The following is a 7514-nucleotide window of genomic DNA, read 5'->3' as shown; positions in this document are numbered from 1 at the left end:
GTAACAGTGGAATTTTTTTTCAAAGCACTGGAACTTGGAACTTCGAACTGGGGCTCATTTACAATGATAACAATTCGAAACGCTTTCTCTTCTGTCTTAGTAGCCTGGTGTGTGGCAGCAAGCACGACATTTCCATTCGGATACGTTTATGTCTCCTGAGAGAGCCAGGGCCAGCCCTAACTAGTAACTAACGAGTCCTGTAAAAATAGCTCTCCCCGTCCTAAGAAAGGGTTTCCAAGGAACATAATTTCCAGAGGATGATTTCTGGTTCAGTTTTTAGAAAGAGGTGCTCCCCGTCTGCTGACCGGGCCAAGTCACTTTCTCCATTCACACCCCTTCTGCTTTTCTGCAGACTTTTCCACCCTTGGGGGCGGCCTTACCTCTTTTTTTCCTTTGCTGATTGTTAGCTCATCCCTGAAAGAAGCAACAGCTCACTTCAGTTTTTAGCAGCTTAAAACATGTCCTCTTCTCAAGAATATTTTCCAGTGGAAGTGCCAGTGGCACTTGCACTGCGCCATATGCTTGTGGGGACTGCAGTTCTCAGCTTTCAGAGAGAGCCCTTCGTGAGGGGTCTTGCAGGTGATTTGTTGTAGTTGTTACGGAGTCCAAGCTTGTCCCGCTGGCCAGCAGGGCAGGCCAGTAAGTCAAGTTTTGGGGGCAAGGAATAGTGACCTTATTCAGAAGGCCAGCAGACCGAGAAGATGGTATACTGGTGTCCCAAAGGAGTTAGAATTCAGGCTTTTAAACTAAAAGGGGCGGGGATGTGGTTGGTAGAATTCAGGCTAAAAGGGGCGGGGCTGTGGTTGGTTGTTGCAGACTTCTTGGTGTCAGAATCCTTTGTTCTTGCAGCTGTCCCCTTAGGTCAGGTCACCATGTTCTGTGAACCTCCAGCAAGATAAATGTTATTCTCTTCTGCAGCTTTTCCTCTGTATATGAATGGAAAAGTGTTACACCCTTCAAGGTCAGAGCCTTGAGAATGGGCTCTTCTGTATATTTCAGGCTCTAGGCAACATTCTTAAATTGTAGCAAAAGTGGCAGAACAGGAAGGTTAAAGTGAAAGACACATCCAGTATGGAGTCAGGCTGCTTCTTCCCTCTTACATACTGGTCCTTACGGTTGTGAGTGTTGCACTTTTTCTGTTGCATTGTTTCTTTGAGAGCGCTGGGTGGGGTTCCCCGTGGGTGTACTAGGAATGCCCATGACGGCCTGTCCGGCTGGGAACGTGGGCTGGATTCCCACCGTGGGGAACAGGGCGAAGACCTCAGACCTGAGAGCCGGAGAGCCTGCCTCAGCTGGATCCGAGTCTCCCGGAAATCTAGAAATTAGAGCAAATCACATGACTGCATGCCCAGCAGATTCCCACTTCTCCTTTAATCTTGAGGGTGAAACTAAAGGTAATTTTTTAACTTTGATGCCTAAATCCTTTCAGTTATTATTTATTGCAGTATGATTTAAAGCACATTTTAGAACCGAACCAACGGTTTCTCTTCCATTCACTCTCCTACTCGATTAAACCTCCCTGGGTCATTTAGAAAATGGTGGTTTGCCGTTAAAACTAACTGGAGGGCAGACGCTTGGTCATTCTAATACTGCAGAGAGAACCCAGTGCAGCGTGGACTTTCGTGGATTGTATTACGGGTTGTGTATCTTCCTGGAGTCATGCGCTTTTAACCCTTCTCCATTCCGTCCAGTTTTCTTTCCTTTTCCTACAGGGTAAGCACAGCTTTAGTCGTGTAGGTCAGCGTTAGTTACAAGCCTAAAGGAACTCAGATTTGGCTGTGTGTGTCAGTGGGGGTTACAGTTATTTGGTCAAGATAGAAGCCTGTTTGCACCGCAGCACTGTGAGACCAGGAAAAAGGTCTATTGAAACAAATCATTCACTCTTGTCACAAGCTGGATGAGCAGAAGTTTTAGGTCATGGACACTTACTCAGAAATCATCACTGAAGTGTGTATAAGCAATTATTGCATTGCATTTACTTTTGGAACATTTCTTAGGGTTAAGTTAGATAATTTGTTTCCTGCAACTAAATTTATACACTGTAGGTAAATCTTTGTAGTTTTTAAGAATGATTTTCACTTAGTGACAAACAGAAACCTATGCAGCTTTTGCTCTGCAAGTGCTGAAGGAACAAGGTATTTGGGAGTAAAGAGAGTAGTTTTCCACGGGTGAGCACCAGTCTAGAAAACAGTGAATCTGGAGCGTTCACGGTGGCGCCCAGGGACTCAGCAGTGTCTCTCGGGGCAAGGGAAGGGTTACGTTTTCAGTTCAGGCCGCAGAGACTAAAGCGGGAGGCCGAGCGCGGCCCCGGCCCCGCAGCAGAGATGCCCGCGCCGCGAACGAGCGCGCTCCCATCCTGGTCCCCCGACCTCCCTCCTCCCCCTCTCCTTCCTCCTCCCTCTCCCCCGCAGGAAGCGCCCGGCAGCTTCCGCCCGGGGCTCCCCCGTCCGGACCGACCGGACCGCGGGGCGCAGCGGGCCTCCCTTCCGCGGGACCGGACGACCGAGCGCAGTGCAGCCACGTGGGCCGCAGGCGGGGCTGGAGGCCGGCGGGCGAGGGACGCGGGCGCAGAGCCGTGAGTGCATCCGTGCGGACCCAGCGGTGCCGAGGCCTGTGGAGCCTTAACCTCATTCCTTGCTTCGGCTCAGATGGGTGATCAGAGCGGCTCCGGCCGGTGTAACACGAGCCACTGTGGCAGGGCATGTTTCTAGGAGCCCCGTGAGCGCGTGCAGAGAGAAGCAGGTGAAATTAATGTAATCGTGTAGTCTGCGTGCTCCAGTACGTCCAGAATATTACCAACGGGTGATGGGTATAAGACTTACATATTTTACATTCCTTGCGTGTGTGTATGTGTGTGTGTGTGTGTCTGGGAATAACTAAGACCTAGTCTCCTGGCAGGTTTGATGTTTATAATACGGTATTGTTGTCTGTGTCATCCCGGTACTGTGCACTCATCTCCAGGATTTATTTATCTACTGGTTGAGAATCTGGATCCTTAAACCTTCGCTCCTGTTCGCCCTCCCCCAACCCCTGATAACTACCATTCTCTTCCCTGTTTGTATCAGTTCTGCTCTGGTAAAGCCCATGTGTATGTGATGGCATACAGCATCAGTCTTTCTCTGACTTACCTCACTTCACATTATTTTCACCTACTAAGTCTTCAAATTCCGCGTGTATTTTACTGGGGCAGCGCCTCTCAGTACCCATTGGCCGCATTTCAAGTGGTCAGCAGGTCCCACGGGTCCTGGCTGCTGTATTGGACGGGGCGGAGCTCAGTTCGGACCGATTTCTAGTCCGCATGCAAAGATGTCCCTGTGAAGCTGAAGTAACAAGGGAGTGAGGCTTTGAAAGGAAAAGCTCACGGGGTCTTCGGACAGTGTGTACAGAGAGGGTTCACATTCAGGCTGAAAGGTGGGGAGCACTGTAAGGGCCTCTGGATTCCCTGTAGATTTGCCTTGGGGTCTTGCGGTTTTTCCCTGTGGCGGATGGATTTTTTACTGTCTCCTCCCATTGTGAAGGGCCTGGTGCGTCCTTTCCACTTTTGGAAAGCAGAGTTGGGAAGTGTTAATGTGCAAACAAGCCCGCAGTAGCGAAGTAAACTCTTGTGTAGTTAGTTACACCAATGGCAAAAATGGGACCAGATCTCCCCAATTTCAGGTTCTGCTTTGTTGTCACTGTGCTGTATGACCTCATAAGAAGTAAAATACCACAAGCCAGGCACCTAACCAGTTTTTTTCACATTGTTTAGAGAAGAGCTTATAAGATTAAACTTTCCTTCAACCTCTTTTCTATTCAAGTTGGGCCATCTGGGGTTGCTCAAAGTCAGAGAAATCACAGTGCTTTGCTTGAGCACCAAAAAAAAAAGAGGCTCAATATATAGCAAAGCACTTGCTACCAGTTGAGCCACTGGGGGGAAAAAAAAAAAAAGCATTGAGAGGGAATTCCCTGGCGGTCCAGTGGTTAGGACTGTGCTTTTGCCGCCAAGGGCCTGGGGTCAGGGAACTAAGATCCCACAAGCTGTGTGCGGTCCGTTGCGGGTGAGGGGGGAGGCATCATGAAAAAAATGTCTGCTGGAAAATAGGTTAAGTTAAAACAAATTCTACACCAGCAGTGTATGTTCAAACTCACAGCATTCCGTTCGCATTCAGGCTCCCTGTATCTGCAGGAGGATTGGTTCCAGGACCTGCCCCCGGCCCCCAGTACCAAAATCTGTGGATGCTCAAGTCCCTGATACAAAATGGTGGAGTATTTGTATATTACCTATGCACATCCTCCAGTATACCTTAAGTCATCCCTAGATCACTTATAATACCTGATACGATATAAAGAGTTGTAAATACAATGTAAATGCTATTTAAATAGTTGCCAGGCATGTGGGAAATTCAAGTTTTGATTTTTGGAACTTTCTGGAAGCTTTTTTTCCCAAATGTTTTCAATCCTCAGTTGGGTGGCTCCTCAGATGTGGAACCAGCAGATACTGAAGACTGACATACCTACCCTAGTGGTGATTTCTTCCCACTGTTTGTTTAGTCTCCGATGGATTTATGTTTTCTTCCTCAGAGCTGACCTGCCCATATAGGACCTTACTGCCCTTTGACACCCATCTCAGATGTTGGACCAGCAGGGTTTTTTTTTGAACAAATTTATTTATTTAATTTATTTTTGGCTGCGTTGGGTCTTCATTGCTGTGCGGGGCTTTCTCCACTTGTGGTGAGAGGGGGCTACTCTTTGTTGTGGTGCGCCAGCTTCTCATTGCGGTGGCTTCTCTTGTTATGGAGCACGGGCTCTAGGTGCGTGGGCTTCAGTAGCTGTGGCATGTGGGCTCAGTAGTTGTGGCACACGGGCTTAGTTGCTCTGTGGCATGTGGGATCTTCCCGGACCAGGGCTCGAACCTGTGTCCCCTGCATTGGCAGGCGGATCCTTAACCACTGCGCCACCAGGGAAGTCCCTGGACCAGCAGGGCTTTTTTTTTTTTTTTTTTTTAACATTTTTATTGGAGTATAATTGCTTTACAGTGGTGTGTGTCTGCTATATAACAAAATGAATCAGCTATACGTATACATATATCCCCGTATCTCCTCCCTGTTGTGTCTCCCTCCCACCCTCCCTATCCCACCCCTCTAGGTGGTCACAAAGCACCGAGCTGATCTCCCTGTGCTATGCGGCTGCTTCCCACTACCTATCTGTTTTACATCTGGTAGTGTATATATGTCCGTGCCACTCTCTCACTTCATCCCAGCTTACCCTTCCCCCTCCCTGTGTCCTCAAGTCCATTCTCTACATCTGCGTCATTATTCCTGTCCTGCCCCTAGGTTCTTCATAACCTTTTTTTTTTTTTTAGATTCCATATATATGTGTTAGCATACGGTATTTGTTTTTCTCTTTCTGACTTACTTCACTCTGTATGACAGACTCTAGGTCTATCCACCTTGCTACAAATAACTCAATTTCATTTCTTTTTATGGCTGAGTAATATTCCATTGCCACCTCTTCTTTATCCATTCGTCTGTCGGTGGACATTTAGGTTGCTTCCATGTCCTGGCTATTGTTAATAGGGCTGCAGTGAACACTGGGGTGCATGTGTCTTTTTGAATTGTGGTTTTCTCAGGGTATACGCCCAGTAGTGGGATTGCTGGGTCCTATGGTAGTTCTATTTTTAGTTTTTAAAGGAACCTCCATACTGGTCTCCATAGTGGCTGTATCAATTTACATTCCCACCAACAGTGCAAGAGGGTTCCTTTTCTCCACACCCTCTCCAGCATTTGTTGGTTGTAGATTTTCTGATGATGCCCATTCTGACCAGTGTGAGGTGATACCTTATTGTAGTTTTGATTTGCATTTCTCTAATAATTAATGATGTTGAGCAGCTCTTCATGTGTTTGTTGGCAATCTGTATGTCTTCTTTGGAGAAATGTCTATTTAGGTCTTCTGCCCATTTTTGCATTGGGTTGTTTGTTTTTTTAATATTGAGCTGCATGAGCTGTTTATATATTTTGGAGATTAATCCTTTGTCCCATGATTCATTTGCAAATATTTTCTCCCATTCTGAGGGTTGTCTTTCCGTCTTGTTTATGGTTTCCTTTGATGTGCAAAAGCTTTTAAGTTTCATTAGGTCCCATTTGTTTATTTTTGTTTTTATTTCCATTACTCTAGGAGGTGGATCAAAAAAGATCTTGCTGTGATTTATGTCAGAGAGTGTTCTTCCTATGTTTTCCTCTAAGAGTTTTATAGTGTCCAGTCTTATATTTAGGTCTCTAATCCATTTTGAGTTTATTTTTGTGTATGGTGTTAGGGAGTGTTCTAATTTCATTCTTTTACATGTAGCTGTCCAGTTTTCCCATCATCACTTATTGAAGAAACTTGTCTTTTCTCCGTTGTGTATCCTTGCCTCCTTTGTCATAGATTAGTTGAGCATAGGTGTGTGGGTTTACCTCTGGGCTTTCTATCCTGTTGCATTGATCTATATTTCTGTTTTTGTGCCAGTACCATATTGTCTTGATTACTGTAGCTTTGCAGTATAGTCTGAAGTCAGGGAGTCTGATTCCTCCAGCTCCGTTTTTTTCCCTCAAGACTGCTTTGGCTATTCGGGGTCTTTTGTGTCTCCATACAAATTTCAAGATATTTTGTTCTAGTTCTGTAAAAAATGCCATTGGTAATTTGATAGGGATTGCATTGAATCTGTAGATTGCTTTGTGTAGTAGAGTCATTTTCACAGTATTGATTCTTCCAATCCAAGAACATGATATATCTCTCCATCTGTTTGTATCATCTTTACTTTCCTTCATCAGTGTCTTATAGTTTTCTGCATACAGGTGTTTTGTCTCCCTAGGTAGGTTTATTCCTAGGTATTTTATTCTTTTTGTTGCAATGGTAAGTGGGAGTGTTTCCTTAATTTTTCTTTCAGATTTTTCATCATTAGTGTATAGGAATGCAAGAGATTTCTGTGCATTAATTTTGTATCCTGCAACTTCAGCAAATTCATTGATTAGCTCTAGTAGTTTTCTGGTGGCATCTTTAGGATTCTCTATGTATAGTATCATGTCATCTGCAAACAGTGACAGTTTTACTTCTTCTTTTCCAATTTGGATTCCTTTTATTTCTTTTTTTTCTCTGATCGCCATGGCTAGGACTTCCAAAACTATGTTGAATAATAGTGGTGAGAGTGGACATCCTTGTCTTGTTTCTGATCTTAGAGGAAATGCTTTCAGTTTTTCACCATTGAGAATGATGTTTGCTCTGGGCTTGTCGTATATGGCCTTTATCACGTTGAAGTAGGTTCCCTCTATGCCCACTTTCTGGAGAGTTTTTAGCATAAATGGGTGTTGAATTTTGTCAGAAGCTTTTTTTTTTTTTTTTTTGCGGTACGCAGGCCTCTCACTGTTTTGGCCTCTCACAGGCTCTGGACGTGCAGGCTCAGTGGCCATGGCTCACGGGCTCAGCTGCTCCGCGGCATGTGGGATCTTCCCGGACCGGGGCATGAACCCATGTCCCCTGCATCGGCAGGCGGACTCTCA

The 7514-nt window shown here is 45.7% G+C and overlaps 1 protein-coding gene across 2 annotated transcripts in view; it reads left to right on the top strand.

The window, feature by feature from the left end:
* Positions 1–2275: 2275 nt before the first annotated feature.
* The window catches only part of ARSG (arylsulfatase G), a 119235-nt gene continuing 113996 nt past the window's right edge, over positions 2276–7514 (top strand). The window contains exon 1 of one of the 2 annotated variants that reach the window (XM_029210822.1): positions 2276–2742. The gene's annotated coding sequence lies outside the window, so the exon portion shown is untranslated. The remainder of the gene's footprint in view (positions 2743–7514) is intronic. The other variant, XM_029210821.1, reaches the window with a different exon arrangement.

This window comes from Monodon monoceros, unplaced genomic scaffold (genome assembly GCF_005190385.1).
Source record: "Monodon monoceros isolate NGI ecotype Baffin Bay Population unplaced genomic scaffold, NGI_Narwhal_1 Super_Scaffold_9, whole genome shotgun sequence".
In the NCBI taxonomy this organism is placed as follows: domain Eukaryota; kingdom Metazoa; phylum Chordata; class Mammalia; order Artiodactyla; family Monodontidae; genus Monodon; species Monodon monoceros.
Note: the sequence above shows the minus strand (reverse complement) of the source record. Positions and strands in the feature narration are given on the sequence as shown.